We start from the raw sequence: 24228 nt of genomic DNA on the forward strand, positions 1-24228 counted from the left end.
TTGGAGTTTGGGGCTCTTTAGTCGGTTTTGGGCTCCTTTTTTTATTCTGCCTGAAAAAATTACAAAAAACACACATAAAACACCAAAAACACACACAAAATCCACAAACATACTCAAAACACGCTCAAAACACACCAAACACATAATAAAAATACAAAAAACACACAGAAATTACAAAAAACACACTTAAAACACCAAAAACACACACAAAATTACAAAAAGCACATACAAAGATACTCAAGACACACCAAAAACATAATAAAAAACAAAAATTACAAAAAACATAAAAAAACACAAAGAAATTACAAAAAAACACATAGAAATAAAAAAACACACACAAAAATGGTAAACACAAAAGATTGCATTATAAATGCTAAATGCACAAAGCTAGTAATGGCAAAAAACACACTTAAAACACCAAAAACACACACAAAATAAAAAAATATATATACAAACGCACTCAAAACACACCAAAAACATAATAAAAATACAAAAAACACACAGAAATTACAAAAAACACACATAAAAACCAAAAACACACACAAAATTACAAAAGACATATGCAAACTCACTCAAAACACACCAAAAACATAATAAAAATACAAAAAAACACAAAAATTACAAAAAACACATAAAAACACAAAGAAATTACAAAAAACACACAAAAAACGGTTAACACAAAAGATTGCATTACAAATGCTAAATGCACAAAGCTAAATTAGAAAAATCTCTGCAAAAAAAGTTAAATCATGTTAATACACTTGGTCGAGGTGTTTTTTTACTTTTGCTAAAGAAGAGTTAATGCATTAAATTGGACATGGAAACTTGTGGAAAAGCCAAAACTTTAGAGTCCAGCTGACAGCAGGAAACATGCTGCTTCGTTTTTACGTTGTGACATCATAAAGAAGTCGTGCTGCGGTGCTTTCGTGGACTCCAGAGGGTTAACACCAACATAAACCTCTGGAACTTTCTCCATTCTGCCATAGACGCTAAATTGATTCACATACTAATTATATTATGCTTCATCTGTACATCAGGTATGATAGGTAGTTACCCAGGCAGATCTAAAAATATACAGTATTGTGCAAAAGTCTTAGGCAGGTGTGGAAAAAAACCTCGAAGAATTGATGCTGGTTTGAAGGCAAAGGGTGATATAAGTGTATAAGGAGGTCTGCAGGACGCGACCATTTGTAATGACGATCTCTTCCACGTCCAGCAAATGAGTCAGTTTGTGTGAAAAATGAATTCTTCATTTTGCATGAAACACATCCAAAATATGTTTCAATTTTCTTACTATACCTGCTGCGTGCAGGTTAATCCTGCAGAGTGATAAACATTTTGGAAACACTGTGAGGCCTAATGTCCCACAGAGAGAATAATGTAACACAATGCAATTAGTTAAACAATTACCAGATTGTTCTGCAGGCCTTGGTGGAGCGTGGGAGACTTGTGTGCCTTGCTCAAAGGCTTCCTGCCATCTTGTTTATCAAGGAAATTCCTGAAGTAATAACATAATCCGTTCTATACGTAAGGCTCTGGTTTGGAAATCAGGCAAAAATTGAAAGTACCATTTTCTATGTGGAAATATGGTAATGTGTGATGGTCATCCTGCAAAAACTTTTAGGTTCACATGGATATAAAATGAATATTTTTCAGTTAAAAATGGGTAAAAACTGACAACAATAAGCGTTTTTTTTTTTTTTTTCAACAATACTGGAATGTGAATGAAATAACCAATTAACATTTAAATATCATATACATCATTCAAAACATTTCACAGCACACTTAATGACACAATTTACAACTGTAATATAAACAATCAATTCCTTCAATAAACAATCACATTATTAACTTGATGTTGCTGTTCTGCTTATCTGCATTGCATTTTTCCATTATAGTTGCAAAGCATGCTAAAATAAGTTCCAGCGAGATAAAACAGTGAAAAAGACCAGCCAGATATAATTATAATTGAAAACCAAAGAATATATCCTACAAAGTGGGAATAAAATTGGTCAAAACTAATTAAATATTTGCCAGTCTGTGCTCCAGAGGCAGGGTGCTCCAAAAAATACTTTATCTTTTAAAACAGCCAAAATAACAATTAAGTTTTGCCCTGGGACAACAGCTCGTAAAGAGATAGCGGTAAACATGTTGGGGACCCGCACGGCAAACAAACGGGGCCCCGCTGCTTGTCTGGGGTCCCGGCCTGCAGACGGAGAGAGAAGTGAAGTGAGAGCATTAAGAGTCTGATTGTAAACATTATTGAAACACTGATGGTGCTGTTCCTGTTTGTAATTAATTACCCTGATTGATTCCGACTGCAGCTTGCTTTTGAGTGGCATTTCATCACGATGTTCTTTAGTTAATACCCCCACTCCCCGCTAATAAGGCAACAATTAAAACAGTCATTTGCATCTAACATTATACCCTCTATTAGCTAGTGAGGGAAAACGTAGCTGAAGGGGGCAGAGGTTGCTGAGGAAAAAACACAAAACAACATTTGTGTATTTGTGCTACTTGTACACACTTAAATGCAGCTGCATACACAAAATAGCACTGCAAACACACACATACATAAGGGAACAGACAGTCTTGTGCACAAATTACTAAAAAAAAAGACACAAAATTACAGAAAAAAACTAAATTACTTAAAAAAAGACACACTAAATGACCAAAAAAGACACAACATTACTAAAAGAGACACACAAAATGACCAAAAAATGACAAAAAAATCAAAAAAAGACACAAAATGACCAAAAAACACAAAATTACTAAAAGAAAGACACACAAAATGACAGAAAAGACTAAATTACTTACAAAAAGAGACACAAAATGACCAAAAAAAAGACAAAAAAATTACCAAAAAAGACAAAATTACAAAAAAAGACACAAAATGACTAAAAAAACACTAAATTACTTTAAAAAGACACAGAATTACCAAAATAGACACACAAGTATTTAAAAAAAGACACAAAATGACCAGAAAAAGACAAAATGACCCAAAAAGACACAAAATGACCGACAAAAAAACACAAAATTATTTTAAAAAGGCACACAATTATTAAAAAAGACAGGGTTAGACTAAAAGCTTGCTTTTGAGTGGCATTTCATCACGATGTTCTTTAGTTAATACCCCCACTCCCCGCTAATAAGGCAACAATTAAAACAGTCATTTGCATCTAACATTATACCCTCTATTAGCTAGTGAGGGAAAACGTAGCTGAAGGGGGCAGAGGTTGCTGAGTAAAAAACACAAAACAACATTTGTGTATTTGTGCTACTTGTGCTCACTTAAATGCAGCTGCAAACACACACACACACACACACACCCACACATAGGGGAACACACTCAGTCTTACAGGAACAAACTAAATTACCTAAAAAAGACATACAAAATGACAAAAAGACACAACATTACTAAAAAAGAGACACAAAATGACCAAAAAAGAAAAAAATACAAAAAAAAGACACGAAACGACCAAAAAAACACAAAATTACAAAAAAAAAGACACAAAATGACCAAAAAATGACAAAAAATTACCAAAAAGAAAAAATTACAAAAAAGACACAAAATGACAGAAAAAAAATAAATTTCTTAAAAAAGACACACAAAATGACCAAAAAAGACACACAATTATATAAAAAATAGACACAAAAAGACACAAAATGACCAGAAAAAGACACAAAATTATTAAAAAATAGACACAAAATGACCAAAAAAGACACAAAAGACACAAAATGACTAAAATAAACAGTAAAAAATTACTTTAAAAAGACACAAAATGACAAAAAAAGACACAAAATGACCAAAGAAAGACACAAAATGACCCAAAAAGACACAAAATGACAAAAAAAGACACAAAATTACAAAAAAAAAAAAGACAGCAATGGCGGCAATTGACTTAACCTGCATTATTTCTAAAGGCCAGCAGGGGGCGACTAGCATGGATGCAAAAAGAAATCAGATTGTATAGAACTCCTCACTTGATTTAACATAATTAAACATCATTTTCATTATTAAAAAAGACACAAAATTGTTAAAAAAAAGACGCACATTTATTAAAGAAAGGGTTAGACTGCAGCTTGCTTTTGAGTGGCATTTCATCACGATGTTCTTTAGTTAATACCCCCACTCCCCGCTAATAAGGCAACAATTAAAACAGTCATTTGCATCTAACATTATACCCTCTATTAGCATTACAAACACACACACACATAAGGGAACAGACAGTCTTTTTGCACGCGCTCAGTCCTACTCCTTCTGCTCTGCCCAGCTGATTTATGGGAAATGTGACTGCCAGTTCCATGACCCTGCGACGGTACTCCATGTCCGACCCTTGGTACCCCGACACACTCACACACACACACACACACACACACACACGCACACAAGCAGGCGCCCCAGCCATCACTCGTAGGAATATGAGTTGCCACGGCGAAGACGGGGGGTCCAGCGGCTGTCCTTGGGGCTGATTGGCTGAGAGTTGTCAAACGATCACGGCGGCGGCGAGCAGGGGGCCTCTCTCCCCCCTAAAATCAATTTCAATCAACGTGGAGACGCAATATTATCAAATGTCAAGTCCACCGCGGCCCTCGGCCCCGCGCCGCAGCAAAAAATTATTCCTGACAGCCACTTGGCGACTTAATTAAGTGCAAAAAAAACGGGACGAGGAGAGAGGAGGGGTGGTGGAAAAGCAGGCTGGGAGGAGGGCGAGGAGGGGGATTAAGAGTCAAAATACCTCAATTGGTCAGTTGGTCTTTTTGTATGGTTGACTGGTCGTATTGACAAGGCCTCAGAATGATAGCCTCACTGGGGAGCAGTCAGGGAGGGAGGGAGGAGGAGGAGAAGGAGAGGAGAAAGGGGTAAAGGAGAGGAATAAAGGGGAGGAAAGGAAGGGAATATTTGGGAGGCAATAGATGGATAACGCTGCATTTGACTGCACTCAGAACTCGGAAAGATCCGAGTTGGAAATCCCGACTTCCGAGGTAAGATAAGATAAGATAAGATATACTGGTAACCTAGTGTGTGAGTCGCATGTACCCCATGCACACCCATTTTACACTTAAAATGTCAAGAAAAAACATATAAAAACGACTGAAAACTGACTAACTCCAATGCATTTCGATGGACGTGGAAGCAGAGAATGTCCGAGTGTATTGGGTTAGCTATGCGCACTGTGATTGGCTCATTGTGTTTGGGGGCGGGGCTTAGCCATAGGTCTGCAAATACTTAATAGACAAAAATATAGTTAAATATTATCAATTTCATGGATATAATAAAAGGAAGTGCAGTATTACACCTTATAGACTAATGTAGTTTAAATATGGGAAAAACTATAATATTTTTTACACTTTTACTGTGCTTTTTTTTCCCTACTACGCTCACACAAACTCTTTAGTTAACACAGTGGGAGCGCAAATACCACTCCAAAGTAATCCTACACTTTTAGTGACACAAATGCTAAATTAAACGACACATAACAGACTAAATGTTGAAGATAAAGTGACTGTTTACCTCTCATGGTGTGTGGCGCCATTTTGCTTTGACATTTTCCACATATTTCCGAGAACCTGGTCTCACAGGAATCCGTGAAATAGCCACGGATTCGCTTAACTCAAAATCCGTGGAATAGCCACGGAATCACTCAAATTTCCTTGAAACTGACACGGATTTCGCTACAATGCGAGTTAATAACAGTCATATCCCGTGGCTACTCCATGGATATTTGTTCCTATTGGTTTGTTCCAAGTCACGTGACTTTCAAGGTCCCAGCGGTCAGAACAAAAAACATGGCGGACAGTTCTCTCATTTTTAGTGAAAAAAATCAATATTTTGACTTAGTTTCTGCATAAAAATGGATTTTGATCACATTTCTAGCGAGAAATATATGTTTTATTTTCTAAATATTCACTCAGTGAATGTACATAATCACTTTGTATGTTGGAATAGCCACGGGATATGACTGTCATTAACTTGCATTGTAGCGAAATCCGTGTCAGTTTCACGGAAATTTGAGTGATTCCGTGGCTATTCCACGGATTTTGAGTTAAGCAAATCCGTGGCTATTTCACGGATTTCTGTGAGACCATGTTGGGAGGAAAGGATGGGCAGAGTGAGTACGGAAGGGTCGTAAAGAGGGAGAGAGTGGGAGATGGAGGTGGAGAGGAAAGATGTTGCAAAGAGAGAGAGAGAGAAAACAGCAGAGGAAGAAAATGTAGAGATGGATGGACTGTGAGAGGGATAGATGGAGAGATACAGGAAGAAGAATGGAGGAGTAAGTGGTAGTTTATTGACAAGGATCTCCCTCTATACACACACACACACACACACACACACTCCCATCCGCTCGCATGCTCTCTTGATATTGAAATGATTCCTTGGGAAATAAATCACATTTCGATTGGCTGGTAATTGCTGAGGATCGATCAACTCGTTCTGCTCCACTCGCCCAGGGATTCTCCTCCTTTTGTCCACAACACACACACACACACACACACACACACACACACACACACACACAAACAGGGTTGTCAACGGGGACCTTGAACCTCAAGGGGGAACTGATACCTGATTGGGCGAATCAGTAAACATGAGCTGCTGATTGTTCCTATGCAGATTAATATGTCGGGGGAGAAAAAAAAGAATGAGAGGCAAAGTTGGAAAAAGAAAAGGAGAAAGAGAGAAAAAAAAAAAAGTCAAATGTACAGGAGGAGGACGTCTGGAATGCCCTGCTTAGCCTGCTGCCCCCGCGACCCGGCCCCGGATAAGCGGAGGAAAATGGATGCATGGATGCACTAAAATAATAACATGCACTTATACTTATACACTTGAATAAAACACTACGAAGCGAAAGATCAGCCGAAATATAACTATTATAATATTTATCGTATCATAACCACCGTGTTATTTCCCACTAGAATATCTCACCTTTTTAAACGCTACGCGCTGTAAAAATGTTGCTCTGATTCATGAATGAATAATTTTGATCAATTCTGCAATCAGTCATGGGTTGTAGAGGTCCATCTCCCTCATGTTAAAGTATGATTTATAAATGGCTAGAGGTCGTTATGATGCTACGGGCGCTTTATCAGACTAAATGAGAATGGCCTTTCTACTCATGTTCTCTGTATGACAGGGACAAGCAGCTTGTCAATACAGAAATGACCCTGCCAGAGGGCTGCACACACACACACACACACACACACACACACACACACACACACAAAGATATACACATGGAAACATAAACACCTGCAGGATCATGTGCACGCTGAAAAGTTGCAAAGAAAAGTTACTTTGGTAACACTTATATACAATAACCATCATTTATAAATGGTAAACAGATAGTTTATTAATGTTTAATCAACATTTATAGATTAGATTAGATTAGATTAGATTAGGTTAGATTCAACTTTATTGTCATTGCACATATCACAAGCACAAAGCAACGAAATGCAGATAGCAGTAATTCAGTGCATCATATTGCAATATATACAGGAATGCATTATGTAAAAATGCAGTATATATAGGTATAGATTAAATAATAAATAAATATAAATAAATAAATGCAGCTCTAACTGTACATTAGTGCAAGTAGATCTGCATTTATTTATTTATTTTTATTTATTATATAACCGTATATAGACCATTTAGAATGGTAAATACATATTTAATAATGTTTAACTCACTAAATCATTTAAAAATGGCTAATAGATGGTATATTAATGTAAGTTTACATATAAGTTTAAGTTTAATATACCATTAACACACACACACACACACAAAGATACACACATGGAAACATAAACACCTGCAGGATCACGTGCACACTGAAAAGTTGCAAAGAAAAATTACTTTGGTAACACTTTACAATAACCATCATTTATAAATGGTAAACAGATAGTTTATTAATGTTTAATCAACATTTATAAACCGTATATAGGCCATTTAGAATGGTAAATACATATTTAATCATGTTTAAGTAACTAAATTGTTTATAAATGGCTAATAGATGGTATATTAATGTGAGTTTACATATAAGTTTAAGTTTAATATACCATTACATACGTTTAATATACCATTAACACACACAAACACAAAGATATATGGTAACACTTTACAATAACCATAATTTATAAATAGTAAACAGATAGTTTATGAATGTTTAATCAACATTTATAAACCGTATATAGACCATTTAGAATGGTAAATACATATTTATTCATATTTAACTAACTAGATCATTTATAAATGGCTAATAGATGGTATATTGATGTAAGTTTACATCTAAGTTCAATATACCATTAACAAACTTTTATTAAATTATAATTAATAGTTTATTAATTGTTTTGGTTGCACTCATAACATTTTTAACACCATATTAAGTATGTTAATATGATGACTATTATTGTTGTTTTATTTATTTATTTGTTTAGGTTGGTTTTGTGATTTTGTTGTTGTTGTTTTTTTTTTCTTTTCTTTTTTTTTTTACTGTGTTTGTCCATTGGTGATTTACAGTATGTTGTGTTAAAATTAATGTTTATTTTTATTATTTATTTTTTTTATTAAAAAAGAATGTAAATGATTTTGAAATTATTCATATACCTTGCAGGAAATTGGTTAAAAACATTTCACGATTAAATATATATAGCACTTTGTAATAATAGGTTTATAAACCATCTATAAACATTACTTAGTTGGCTATTATAAAGTATTACAGTTACTTTATACAGTAAATTTAAATATGTAACCTGCCAAATACACAACCACTTTCTGCACACTTTCACCTACACACACATGCACAAAATATATATTCACATCCAGGCGATGGATGAGTCAATACTCGCATTGATCATGTTCTGATTTACAGGAAGAGCAAGCATTGTAAACAGCCGCATGGATTTTTCTGTTTCCATAAAATACATACACAATTTATTCACCTTTTAGAGGCGAATCGATGTGTTTCTCTGGATGTGGAGCACATTTCTCTCACATACAGTATAAAAACAGACAGGGTTGTTATTCAAGCATACATTAAAGCTGCAGAATGGCTGCTGTTTGAGTTGTGATATGGGATTCAGATTTATTTACACGGCTGGAAACAGCTGATTGACTACATTGTGAGTACTCATCAGAAGTAAATGTAAGTCTTGATTATGTAGGAAAAAAAAGCAGCAGCACACTGAGACTCACTGGAGAGTAATAAGGGTTTTTATTTGCTGCTTTAAAAGAATCTTAAAATTATTTACCCATTTAAAAACAACAGCCCTGTATGCATAGTTCTGGCTTGAGCCAACAACCATGCTTAAAAGTTAAGATAAACACTAAATAAATAATGATGTAATAATAATATCAACAACAGACTCGTTAATTTCGAGCTGTCTGCAGAGATTAATATTTAAAAAGCACAAACCAAATTCCAAAGGGAACAGAGGAGGACAATCTTTGTGTTCTCAATTTCAGATCCTGTCTGGGACTTTTTCAGTTCAGCTTTTTTATTTCGAACATGTGCGAGTAACACAACAAAGTCAACTCAAAAACAAACAAATCCAATGAGAATAATCAAAACAAAAATAGCAATAGTCAAAACAAAAGCTATAATGTGAACGCAACATGTCCGAAAAGGAGTAGGATGAAGCATATGCTGATTTAAACTTACTCCACTACTCAATTAACATTTTTTCCCTAAACATACATATTTACATAATATATATTTACAAAAATAAATAAATAAATAGATTAAATTTTAATTTATCACTCTGGTCCAGGTCTGAAAAGTGAAGCCAATATGGAAGTATCTTAACCTGCATTATTTCTAAAGGCCAGCAGGGGGCGACTAGACTGGTTGCAAAAAGAAGTCAGGTTGTATAGGACTCTATGAGGAAATTACCCTACTCCTCACTTGATTTATTAGCTCAGTTAACATTTTTCTATTGATTTTATGGTCTCAGTTGTTAGTTTCAAGTCTTCTGCAATACAACATGATGTTCATTTAGTAAATTATGGTCCTATTTAGAGTAAAATAGATGATAAAGCTGGGTATACGTTTTGGGCAGACCTGGGCCAGCCCGTTGACCAAAAAGACACAAAATTATTTAAAAAAAGACACAAAATGACCCAAAAAAGACACAGAAATTACAGAAAAAAACTAAATTACTTTAAAAAGAAACAAAATGACCAAAAAAAGACAGAAAATTACCAAAAAAGACAGAAAATTACTAAAAAAGACACAAAATTATTTTAAAAAGACACGAAATAACCAAAAAAGACACAAAATTACAAAAAAAGACATAAAAATTACTAAAAAAAGACACAAAATGACCAAAAAAGACACAAAATTACAAAAAAAGACATAAAAATTACTAAAAAAAGACACAAAATGACCAAAAAAAGACACAAAATTACCAAAAAAATTACCCAAAAAGACACAAAATTACCCAAAAAGACACAAATTATTTAAAAGAGACACAAAATTATTTAAAAAAAGACAAAATTACAAAAAAAGTAATTAAAGGGACCTTCCACACACAACACGGTTAAGTGCCATTCATATAAAACTCACATTAAACTTTCATATCAAGGTGGGGGCCACAAAATATCGTCACGAGGGCCACAATTGACCCCGCGGGCCGCGAGTTTGACACCCATGCTCTAGAGGAACTGGATTATTATCTTTGTCTAAAAGGTTCCAAAATCCCATCAGACAACAAGCCTTTGGGAGGTTTTGATTATTATTTTTTTGCCTCCACCTTTTTGTGACGATTTAAAGAAGACATCTCTGATATTTTTGTATTTATGTGTGTTGCTCTCTGGGACGAAGTTTGGAGGCTTGTACACACACACACACACACACACACACACACACACACACACATACACCTACACACCTAAGGGTGCTTTGTGTAAATAAGCGTGCCTGCACCGCTGCAGGGAGGTCAGAACTCCCATCCATCTCGCCCTGCCTAGGGTCATCATGCACACACACACACACACACACACACACACACACACACTTACACACACTCACACACACACACACACACACACAAACACAAAAAAAAATGTTTCTCCTTCTTTTTTGTCTCTCTTTTCCTCAGAAACACACACACACACACACACGCATGCACGCACATGCACACACACACACACACACACACACACACACACCTCTTCCACCCTGCAGCTATCATTTAGTGGTTTGTGTTCAGAAAGTGTTTTGGATGTGTAACACTAGAAATGACACAGAAAGACACAGGAAGACAGAACACTGTCCAGAGGTCAGTGTGTGTGTGTGTGTGTGTGTGTGTGTGTGTGTGTGTTGTAGCTTTAATGTATTCGAGCTACAGAGGTGACAAACACCTGCGGAGTGCTGCTCCTGCTGCTCCGTCTCTAATGTCTTTGTCCCTCTACACTAACACACACATACACATACAAATGCTAAATGCAGGACTCTAGATTTTCCAGATAAAGGAGCTTTTTGTTGGTTTTATTGTTTTTCATTTGATGAGAGGAGAATTGAAAAAGGATTTCTGATGTGTTGTGTAACTCTCTCTCTCTCTTTCTCTCTCTTTCCCCAGAGATGTTGCGGTACTTCTGTCTCTTCGTGGGCAGACCTGTCGTCACCCTCCCTCATGGTTTCTAATGTTTAGGGAGGGACTGAAGCCAAAAGAAGATGGTGGATTGGATGGATGGAGGATGGAGGGAATCTAGCAGAGAGATAAGAAGGAGAGTGCACAGGTAGGAAGGTGTCTTTATTAAAAACATGTTGACTTTGTTAGATTTCCATGTCTATTTAACCCATTTAGGCCTAAAACGCCTGGGAAAAAATGCCTGTAAAACCCCCTAAAACCTGAAGTTTTTCTGGAAATTCAACAGAAGTGTCAACTCTTCCTACTAAATAATAGATTTTTCAGCCTCTGTAGCAGATAGAAATGAAATTCAAAAAGTATTTGAGAGCTTATAGCTGTTATATCTGAGCTCCCTCCGCTATAGTCGTCTTCCACCATGATTTCAGTTCTGGAAAAGTCCCATGATGCATTGCAACACTCCCACATGTATTCTGATGCATTTCATTGGCCAAGAAACCGAAAATAGATGGAAAAAACTACAAATACTACAAAACGACGTATCCACTTTCCCGGCTTTAATGGTAGAATAACACAACAGCGCCCCCCGGTTTTAATGGTAGAAATGCGATAATGCTTTCCCGCCTTAAATGGGTTAAAAAAAGAAATGCAAAAAAGTTCAAATTTAACCTGGTGACCTGCCGTTGGGTCAATCATTACAAACTCATGCTACACAAACAAATATTGTTCATAATCACATGTTCTTTTAAATTCTACTGGAAACCCTGAAGTTCGAAAAGAGGCCAAATATGTTGTACATACAATACAAATACATCTATGGTCTATTTGATAGAATAAGCCATAACTAAGGCTCTGTTTAGATACACCTAATCAGTCCCATCTCAGCTCACTGGAATGTCATAAAGCGATAACATAGCGGTTGCTATGGAGACAGCCTTGCTTAGGCCCCAGACAGCAGCAGACAGTCAACAGGTGTAGAGAAACAAATGGCTGTTTGATGAATCCTTCTTTCCCATGTGTTGCCAAGCATTTTCCTTGTTGTCTTAATAACATTTTGGTTAGTTTTTCTTTATTCCAATACTTCAGTTGATATTATAAAGTTGGAGGATGTTGTATTCTCTACACAAAATTTGCACAAACTCACAATTTCAGCTGTATTATTTAAAACAAATGTAATTTGACACTTGTCTACTTTCGGATAAATGTCAATAAATACTATAAAGAGATAAAGGTATTGGTAAATACTCATACAGAGACATATGTGAATGGAGTCAGGCTGCATACATAAAACATACCCACCCACATGCATTTACACATACGGTGCACATACATGATGCATACATTAATGCATAAATACACACATAAACGTAAACGTAAATCAGTACATAAAATAAGTATGTTGTGGTTATGGGGCATTAGCAGTTGTATTTACCATCCTGACCATCACTTAACAGCGCTCACTTTCTGTGTGTGTGTGTGTGTGTGTGTGTGTGTGTGTGTGCACATGTTTGCGGGCGTGTTAAAGCTTTTAGTGGGACAGAGACGGAGCAATTCCTCTTCTCTAACTGTCAGAGAGACCTCATCTCGTCTCTGATTGTTGTCCTGTGGTTCTGGCAAACACTCACACACACACACACACACACACACACACACACACCTCGAGAGTGCAGGTCCCTCCTGGTTTGCCCTCCCTACACACAACACTCCACCTCCGCCCTCACACTCCTTTTATGTTCTTAAATATTGATAAGTAGCTTTGCAACATTAATATCTTAGATGGCTTACAAGAACACTTAAATAAAATCTCACTCCCCCCCTCCTCCCCCCCTCCCTGCCTCTCCTCCAGCCTCTCACTTGTTTTTCATTTGTGTAATGCATTTATCTGTTTGGGAAGTGGCGGCGGGGGGGCCGAGGGGGGGCAGCAGGAGGATTAGAGGGAGTGTGTGTGTCTCTTTATGTTCGTATAATGAAAATGGGCACTTCCTTTTTTTTTTGCGTTTTCCAGACCTTTTGACATAAAAGTGTACAAAAAGGTGTGTTGTGTTTAGCTAAAAAAAGTTAAAGCATGTCAGGGCTGCAGACTACTGAGCCTTCACTAAGTCTAGAACCTAAAAAACACACACTGGCATCACAGCAAAACACACTGTAAAAAAAAAAAAATGTTGTTTTTTACAGTAAAAAAACGGCAGCTGTGGTTGCCAGAACTTTACTTTTTATTTTTTTTTATTAATGAATAAACAAGAAAGAACAGTGGATTACTTATTAGGAGCCACAATATGAAAACGAGACACTAAAACACAATTCTAGACAACAAAGACTCAGAAACATATTTACAAATTAGACGTAATGTAAACACAAATAACATGCATAGAATAATATAAAGGACAACCACAACAACAACAATGAAAACGACGATACACCAGTACAAAGCCACACGGAGAAAACAGACAAACAAACAACCAGAACTTTACCGTAATAAATACGGTGCACCTTTTTCTAATATTACGGTAAAAATTATATTAGCACTGTTGATTTCAGGTTTAAGGTTGCCATTTTGTTCCATATTTTACCGTAAAAATTAAAAAGTTGAGATACTTTCTCGCAGATTTAAGAGATTTAAAGTGGCAAATCTGCGTGAAAAAAGTCGTAGATTTACGAGAAAAAAGTGGGGGGAAAAAGATCGCAGATTCACCACTTTAAATCTCATAAATCTGCAAAAAAATTTTCTCGTAGATTTGCCACTTTAATCTCGTAAACTTTTTTCTCAAAATATTACCTCCTCCCCCTGGTCTGTATGGTTTTTTTTACACATTCTGGCAGTATGTAATATCCTCCAATATTCTCTAGGGTTGAAATTTGAAATTTGCAAGTATTTCAATAAGTGCCATATTAAGGGTTAACCAGCACTTATGTGCCATGCAAGCTAGTAAATGTGTGTATACTTCATGTGTACACATTCTGCTTTTGCTTTTTAATGATTGTAACAGTGAACAAAAACCTACTCCACTTTACAGGAGCAGTGCTGCTCCTTAAGGGAAACTTTAGATGGGTGCTGCAGCACAGAGCTCACGTTACTGAAGACTGAAATCAGCTTGCATGGTCGGACCTTAGTACTTCAAAAATGACAATAAATGTACCTATTTTGTGCCAAATTTGCCTTTTATTTTCTGTGTTTTGAATACCCCTTGAAAATTAGCATGTCATTTGAACAGGGATTGATAAAAAACTATATGACCTATCGAAATGTGGATTAATACACCGATACACAAGACTTGTGTCTACTGTTTAAAGTTTAAATGGAGTCTCTAGGTGAAATTATGCCGGAGAAGTAGACGTTTAAAAATCTCCAATTATTGTTCTTTTTCGCTCATTTTTTTTCGGCCGTCCAATTCACTTCAACGCAAAATAAATTCTTGATAGTTTGAATGACTAATGGTAATTAGACCTCCACTCTCTCTTCATGGTGCTGAAAAATGTGTCAAAATAGATACAAAGAATGGCATTTTCACTGCTTGTTGCACATTATATGTAAACATTACTGCACTATGAATGTAAGAGCGACAATACCAAAACATAGTATTTTCTGTCACATTGTCATAAGTTGTTTTTTGTAGAAACACCATTCTTTCTAGAAACAAACGTCACAGTTGCTTTTGTTTTTGTTCAAACTTACCAAAAAGAGGATTTTTTTTGTCATGCTATAATAAAGCACGTTAACAAAAAAAAACAGGATTCTTCACACAAGTGAGTGTGAATAGACTCATTCACCTCCAACCTGCTGAGAAAACATGGACATAATCTCATTTAACAAGTGGAGAGGAGCTCATTTCACTTACAAGGGATGAAGGTGACTTGTTAACACTTAACGCACAATAGAGCGTGTGTGTGTGTGTGTGAGTGTGACTTGACAAGATTTAACCCCGCTGAGGTCCTAAGAGGCTGATGGAGAGTTTTAAAGGGATTAGAACAGGATTAGGGACCAACTGGGAGGGATTAGCCCCCCGACTCTCATAGCTGCTCACACTGCAGACACACGCACACACTCACACACACACACACACACACAGACACATGCACAGTGACCTCTGGACAGTGTTTTGTCTTCCCGTGTCTCTCCCCAACAAGTGTAATGCAGAAAAGATTCCTGCAGGAAGGCAAACGTGTGTGTGTGTGTGTGTAAGAAAAAGAAAGAGAGAGAATGGACATTTTATATGAGTCTTGAAGCAGTTGGTCTGAACAAAATCCTTTTCCAAATGTTTTATAACATGGTCTCAAACTTGCGGGCCGCGGGCCAATTGTGGCCCTCGTGACGATATTTTGTGGCCCCCACCTTGATATGAAAGTTTAATGTGAGTTTTATATGAATGGAACTTTACCGTGTTGTGTGTGGAAGGTCCCTTTAATTACTTATTTTGGTAATTTTGTGTCTTCTTTTTAATAATTTTGTGTTTTTTGGTAATTCTGTGTATATTTTGGTCATTTTGTGTCTTTTTTGTCACTTTGTGTCTTTTTTTGGTCATTTTGTGTCTTTTTTGGGTCATTTTGTGTATTTTTTTAAGTAATTTTGTTTGTTTTTTGGTAATTCTGTGTCTTTTTTCTGTCATTTTGTGTGTTTTTTGGGTCATTTTGTGTCTTTTTTAAGTAATTCTGTGTCGTTTTTGGTCATTCTGTGTCTTTTTTCTGTCATTTTGTCAATACAGTCAACTTTTCACTACGCTAACTTCAAAGTCGAACCATTCTAACAGATGTGGCTAAAAATAATCTCAGAGACACTCCATATCTTGAGTATTATATGTGTACACACACACACACACACACAAACAAAAAAGGCCTCTTGACCGCGTATTTACCCGAGCGCAGCCTCTTCCTTCAACAAGACAAATATTTGGTCCAGAGCGTTTGCCACGTTCGTGTGTGTTTGTGCACAACGTGTGTGTGTCGCCGGGCGGTTTTTCCGGGGGAAGCCAAATGGAGAAGAGTGATAGGCCGACGTACGGCGAGGTTCATCAAAGTCACGGCGCGCGACGGCACTCATTTTTCATTGGCTGAGGGGTCCCGCGCACCTGCAACCTGCAGCATCCAGCAACCAGCAGCAGCCCACCTGAGAGGAAGAGAGGGAGAAACAGACGTGAGGAAGAGGAGCAGGCTGGATGAAAGCAGGAGCAGGAGGGAGGGAGGAGAGAGGAGACAGTGGTGGTGGTTGGGACAGTTTGAACGACAGCGTTCTCCCTTTTACATTTCACACCCCGGCGCTCCTCGCACCGCTGGGGGGAGGAGGTGTGCAGGAGGTGTGTGTGCTGTGTGTTGTTTTGCTCAAGGGAGAAAGACGGGGAGATACATTCTGAAGATGTTATTATTATACGTTTACCTTGTTTTGGGCTCAAAGGAGGACTAAAAAAAGATGCACATACACACACACACACCAGCACACATGCAGTCAAACTTACACTCTGCTTGAAGCTTTTAAATCAAAAAGTTTTATTCATTTCGTTAATTTGTTTTACACACACAAATAGCACATTCCAAATGTATTCACTTCCCCTTTTTTATTTGAGACATGAACTCTAGTGGAGGCCACGTTGTAGGATTTAAACATAGTTAGAATATAGCTATACGCTGCAAAAAAGGTGTTTAGTCTAAAAACAAGATATAAACAGTAAATCTGAGGGAAATGATCTTGCTGCATGGACAGATAATTTCACTTGACAAGATTTCTTAAATTAAGATTGTTAAATCTTGAAATAAGCATGTTGAACGTTTAAAATAAGAAATTAACTCTTAAAACAAGATAAATTAAAGCTGCAAGTTTTGGCTTTTCCACAAGTTTCCATGTCCAATGTAATGGATTAACCCTTTTTTTTAGCAAAGGTTAAAAACACCTCGAAGTGTATTAACATGATTTTACTTTTTTTGCAGAATGTTTCTAATACAGCTTTGTGCATTTAGCATTTGTAATGCAAACTGTTGTGTTTACTCTTTTTTGTGTTTTTTTTTTAATTTCTTTGTGTTTTATGTAATTTCTTTTTGTTTTTTATCTGTGTTTATTATCATTTTTGTGTGTTTTTTGTATTTTTTTTTATGTTTTTGGTGTGTTTTTGGTGTTTTTTTTCATTTCTTCGTGTTTTTATGTGTTTTTGTGTGTTTTTTGTATTTTTATTATGTTTTTGGTGTGTTTTCAGTGTGTTTGTGTGTGCTTTTTGTAATTTTGTGTGTTTTTTGTATTTTTTTATTATGTTTTTGGTGTGTTTTGAGTGTGTTTTGAGTGTGGTTGTATGTGTTTTTTGTAATTTTGTGTGTGTTAGTTGTGTTTTATGTGTGTTTCTTGTCATTTTTTGTGCTCATATAGGTGAGGTTGTCTTGAAAACAAATTATACCAACACGTCATGGTAAAGATTTTTAAGTGGTTTATACAGGCAGAATGAAAAGGAGTCAAAAACCGACAAAAGAGCCAAAGGGTTAAGTAATGTGAATGCTTAGACTTCTAAGGATTACAAAGAAGCTCATAAAAAGCTGTCCTCTTCAGATAAAATGCCTTATTCTACAAAAAAAAAGTTAAAAAGTACATAAAACACTAATTCAGTTTGTGTGTGTGTGTTTGTAGAGGTGTGTGTGGTGTGTGTGTGTCACCTGCAGCAGGTTGAGGTCATCATAACCGTGTGATGTCCATCGCGCCTGTCAACACACGTTTGATTGTACACACACCTCACCGTTGCCCCCGGCGATAGAAACCCAGCGTCTGTCCGTTATACTACACGCTATACTGGAGCCATCACTCAGCCACTGTCACACACACACACACACACACTTACAGAGACACACACATGCAGGTAAACACACATATAAACAGACACAATGTGACAGAAACACATACTCACACACACACCCACATGGTCCAGCACACACACATATCACTTACACACTCCCTCCCTCCCGCCGCTCAGGTTCAAGCACACACACTCTCACTCACTCACAACAGACGGCTTACACTGGAAATGAAGCTAATCCATCACCTGGAACACACACACACACACACACACACACACACACACACACACACACACACACACACAGCAGGCACCGTCACCTTCACAGCTCACCTACTATCATTGTGGCATCCATGCCTGCTGGACACTGTAGCTGCTGTGATGAATTCATAAATGCACCGACACACATGTGCAAACACCCCCATACACACACATGTATAGATACACATGTATGTGAATTCATGCACCAGAGCAAAGACATGCAAAATGCTCTTTTTGTTTAAGAAATACACTTTCATTCTTGTTTTGTCTTATTTCCATTTCTGTCATTTAAACTAATTGTTAAACTTGAGTATCTGTCATGATAATCACTATATCAACTTATCGTTCAGTATATAAAAATGGACACAATAGTTTTTTTCTCGACACAATATATTGTCGTTTTAATTCAACCATGATATTCCAAATCCCTTTTTTTTTTTTTGCCGCAGAATACATGTAGGGGCAACACTGCATAATCCTTTTTGGTTGATATGAAATGTATTTATTTAGCTTTGACTAAACAGCTGCTGGTTAGTGAACATGCAGGACACATGGTGAATATGATGTCTACACCAGAAACAAAACACCCAGAACTGTAATAAGTTAATAAAGTTATTGGGGCTAAGATGGATAAACCAAAGGAAATAAAGGCAAAATGTATTATAACCTCCTTGAATCTCACACCCAACACATAGCCCATTACAAAAAAACTAAAACTAATAAAAACTAAACTAAACCAAGCATTTTCAAAAACTAAACTAAAACTAGCAAACCCACTCTAAAAACTGAATAAAACTGAATTTGAAAACAAAAACAAAAGTAAAATTAAAACTAATGAAAAATCCAGTACTATTATAACCTTGCTTGCTTGTGACCTGGACATATGATTTGGGACTTATATGGGACTTGGACAAAATGTCTTGAACCACTTGAGTGTGGACTAATCTATCAGAAAAAGTGGACAAAACCCAGGTTGAAGTGCTCGTTCTGTGAAGTGAAACCAGGGTTTGATGGAGGTTTGTTGCTGGGACTAAAGCTTCCATAATCCCGTCCTTTAAGTGCATTACAAATGCACTTTGTACTTTGATGTTAGTGATTAATATCATGTCTATTTCATCTCTGTGTTTCAGGACTTGCTATTGTGCTACCTCAGTTCACGGCAGCTAAAAAGGAACAGAAAAATTGGTGACGTTATTAGTTTTACCTGTACTGTTCCCTCTATGACAGGTCAAAATATCTTGTGTGCAAAAAGGCCTATTACTCATCCAAATGAAAACTCTTTCACATGCAGCACGACCCAAACACAACACAACTCACCCTCCACTGTGACTGATGCAAAACTCCAACCAACCAATATAACCCCCTAAAACACACCTTGTCAAAAACACGTATTGCTTTATGCATAAAGTTAATAAATGACTGGTTCACTGTATAACATACATGCTCTATATTGTTTTTGTGGTTTGAATGTATGTTTAGTAGCATTCCTGTTGACTCTTTAACTGATAGTTCACAAGGTTTATTTAAAATCGCTCCAAGAAATAAAAATAAGACATTCTTTGGCCACCTTGTGAATCCACCGTAACAACAATAGCAAACATTAGCATTAGCACTTGAGCTAACAAGCACTTTTACTATAGTTAAGGCAACAAATGTAGCCGCTAATATATATGACAGAAGAAAATAAACTTTGACAAACCTTGTGTCCTGTCAGTCAGCCACTATAGAAGCCTTTAGATACTTTATATCAACTTTATATGAATTATGACGTATTCGTTATTATTTACCGTTCGTTTTTCATTTTACCGTTCCGCCTGTTATTTCCTGTCACTACCTTTCAAAATTAAAGCACCCGTTTCACACTGGACGGCACCTTTTCAAAATAAAAGCATCACAAAGGCATAATGGGTGGGTCATGGGTGTTTGTAATGCCATTATTAACACTTATATAAGCTTATAAACACACAATAATATTAATAAGCATCTTGTAAGGACTTACAAGGGCCTTATTACTTGTTTATTAATGGTTATTACAAGGACCTCAATATAAAGCCTTACCTTGTTTTCACGTAGAAGTTGTAAAATAAACCAATAAACTGGACACGATGAGGTCCTTAATAACCATTAATTAACAAGTAATAAGGCATTGTTCTCGCTTTAGATCCGGTAGTTGCAAAAAGCATAGTTAACTTATAGTTAACTTATAATAGATGAGCAATGAGGTTTATTTTAATATCAATAAGCAAACAAAATAAGATTAATAAAGGCATGGCAAAGACATAATGGGTGGGTCATGGGTGTTTGTAATGCCATTATTAACACTTATATAAGCTTATAAACACACAATAATGTTAATAAGCATCTTGTAAGGACTTACAAGGGCCTTATTACTTGTTAATTAATGGTTATTACAAGGACCTTAATATTAAGCGTTACCGAATTTAGCTCAGAGTTTTGGTCCCGGCCCTCCACAACCTTTGTGGTATTGCCCCTTGCAAAAAAATTAATTGCCCACCCCTGGCCTAAAACAACAAGAACACCAGGTTCCTGGGAGAATCACTGGTGTGCATGTTTGACAAATGCTGGCCTGCAGCGCTGCACCCTGGTCCAGCAGCTGCTGAAGGCTGCAGCAGCGTCTCTCTCTCTTGTTACTGGCTGTAAATCCAGCGGATGGCTCCTGTCTCTGCGTATCGATCCACTCCGTCACCTTGAACCTTGGTATTGACACATGGGGCGACGCTGAGCGGGGAGAAGCGGCAATTTACCGACCCTCAATTATGACATTCATAGATGATGTCACAACAGGGGCACGGGGGCTTTGAGACACACGCCGTTTCGTCCAGGGATTGAATCCATTTGTTTGAGCTTTGTGCAGCCCAGAACACACACTCAAACACACACCAAGAAAAGGCTTTCCATCCTAAACAGCACTTAATGGCACCCTGTGTGCCTGTGTGTGATTTTTATGTGTGTCTGCTCACACATGGAGCATCTCTACACTGTTAAACACGACTTGTTGTTTTTAAACGTAAATATTTGAGTGTCGATGATGCAAAAATGTTGCTATTTGACTCAATATTTTAGGTTTAAATGACTTTTTGCACAAATCTTTGTTGCATTGAAAAAGAAAACTTACTACTTACTTACTGCTAAACCATGACAGTAAAAGACGTAAAATGACAAATGGGTTAATTCAGTTTCAGTAACAATGAAACACTGTAAATGTATATATCAGCCAAAACAGGATTTTTATTTTTATTTTTTACAGTTTTTTTAATTTAAAAATACATTACTCTACTGTAAAATACACTGGCAATATATATATATATATATATATATATATATATATATATATTGCCAGTGTATTTTACGGCTTTGACGGCTTATATATATATATCTATATATATATATAGATATATATATATAAGCCATCACTGTAATAATTGCATTTATTTTTTATAAAAATACTTTTTCTCACTGTTAATTGTACTAAACACCACATCTCTAACAAAAATATACTGATTTAATGGTAAAATCTTTAATTTATGTAGCATTTATACAGTGTACACTGTAAAAAAATGTCTGAAGATTTTACGGTAAACAGTAAAAGACCGTAAAATTTGTATATGTCAGCCAAAACAGTATTTTTTACATTCATTTTTCTTTAAATACATTACTCCACTATAAAATACACAGACACCATGTTTGCAACAAATATACTTTAATATATAGACAAGTGATCACTGTAATTTTTGCATTTATTTTTTGTGAAAATACTTTTTCTCACTCACAATCTTTAATTTATGCTGCATTTATAAAGTATTTTCTTGTCAGTTATATGATAGAACAGCGTTTCTTTTGATGGAAAAACTTTTTTTTTTTTTACTGTAAATTATGGAATAAAATGTCAATCTTAAACTTGAAATCAAAAGTGCTAATATCCTTTTACCGTAATATTGGAATAAGGTGCACCGTATTTATAACGGTAAAGTTCTGGCAACCACAGCTGCCAGTTTTTTACCGTAAAAACATTTTTTTACAGTGTAGGAGTGTGTGTTTGTGTGTGTGTGTGTGTGTGTGTGTGTGTGTGTATCACCTCTGACAGCCGATGTAATGTCTGCCGTCCTCCTGTTCCCCAGACAGATGGTTCACTGGACCGTGTCATTAGCAGAATACAGTTGGCCATTACATTGTCATATTAAATACCACATATTAATAATCTGATAGCATGAGGCAAAACATTGTGCGCTCCCCGCTGGAACCTTCTCTACTGTCTGCTAAGAGCAGGTGTAGCAGTAAAAGCCATGTAATTACTGTGCAGCAGTCGGACACAAACATTTTTAATCTCCTGCTTAAACTTTACAGGTTCAATTTGGTGTTGTTTGCATACAGTAATAACGTAGCTAGCAAAGTGTAGCCTAGAGCTCAATCAGTCAGATTTGTGAGCGGGAACGTCTCTTTTGGGAAACCTGAAGAGGAAATTCTGTTCATTTCCTCAGCAGTGATCATGGAGAGCAGACCCTCTTGACCAGTGAAAACTGGTCCGAGTGTTTGTGCTTTATCTCTGAGAGCGGAAGGAATTTAGGATATGTAATGCTTCTGTTGCTCTTAGGATATAGTTATATACTTAGGATATCATTTCCAATGCTGGAAATCAGTCATTCTGGCTTTATTTAGGCCCCGTTTACACGAGGGCGCTTGCGGGTAGAAATGATAAAATATTTTATCAGAAGTGCCTTTCGTTTAGATCAGGGGTCTCAAACAAAACACTAAATTACTTTAAAAAGACACAAAATTACCAAAAAAAGACACAGAATTACCAAAAAATACACAGAATTAACAAATAAGACACAAAATTATCAAAAAAAGATACAAAATTACCAAAAAAGACACAAAATTACTATTAAAAAAAAGACACAAAATTAATTTAAAAACACACAAAATTGTTTTAAAAACACACAAAATGATGTGTTGTTGAAGTTGAATGAAGTGTAGTTAAATTGTTGTATTGTTAAATTAATAAAAAAGGCACAAAACTATTCAAAAAAGAATAAAATTATTAAAAAAGGCACAAAACTATTGAAAAAAGACAAAATTATTAAAAAAGACCCAAAATTATTTAAAAAAGACACAAAATTATTAAGAAAGACACAAAATTATTAAAAAACACAATTATTGAAAAAGACACAAAATTATTTAAAAAAGACACAAAATTACCAAAAAAACACACAAAATTACCAAAAAAGACAAATTATTTTAAAAAGACACAAAATTACCAAACAAAGTAATTAAAGGGACCTTCCACATACAACACGGTAAAGTGCCATTCATATAAAACACATTAAACTTTCATATCAAGGTGGGGGCCACAAAATATCGTCACGAGGGCCACAATTGGCCCGTTTGAGACCCTTGGTTTAGACGGTGACGGCGTTTTTGGGGCTTAAAAACGCAAAAATATGATAAAGTGCTTGGATTTTGGATAAAGTGCTTGTAAATGCTTGAAATTCTTACTGTATTTCTCTTGCAATCTGACTATATCCATCTATAGACTATAGATAATCACATGTTCAATGTAAAAATAATGAGTAGCCTATCTGAAATGAAGACCGTTCCT

This window comes from Centropristis striata, chromosome 19 (genome assembly GCF_030273125.1).
Source record: "Centropristis striata isolate RG_2023a ecotype Rhode Island chromosome 19, C.striata_1.0, whole genome shotgun sequence".
NCBI lineage: Eukaryota > Metazoa > Chordata > Actinopteri > Perciformes > Serranidae > Centropristis > Centropristis striata.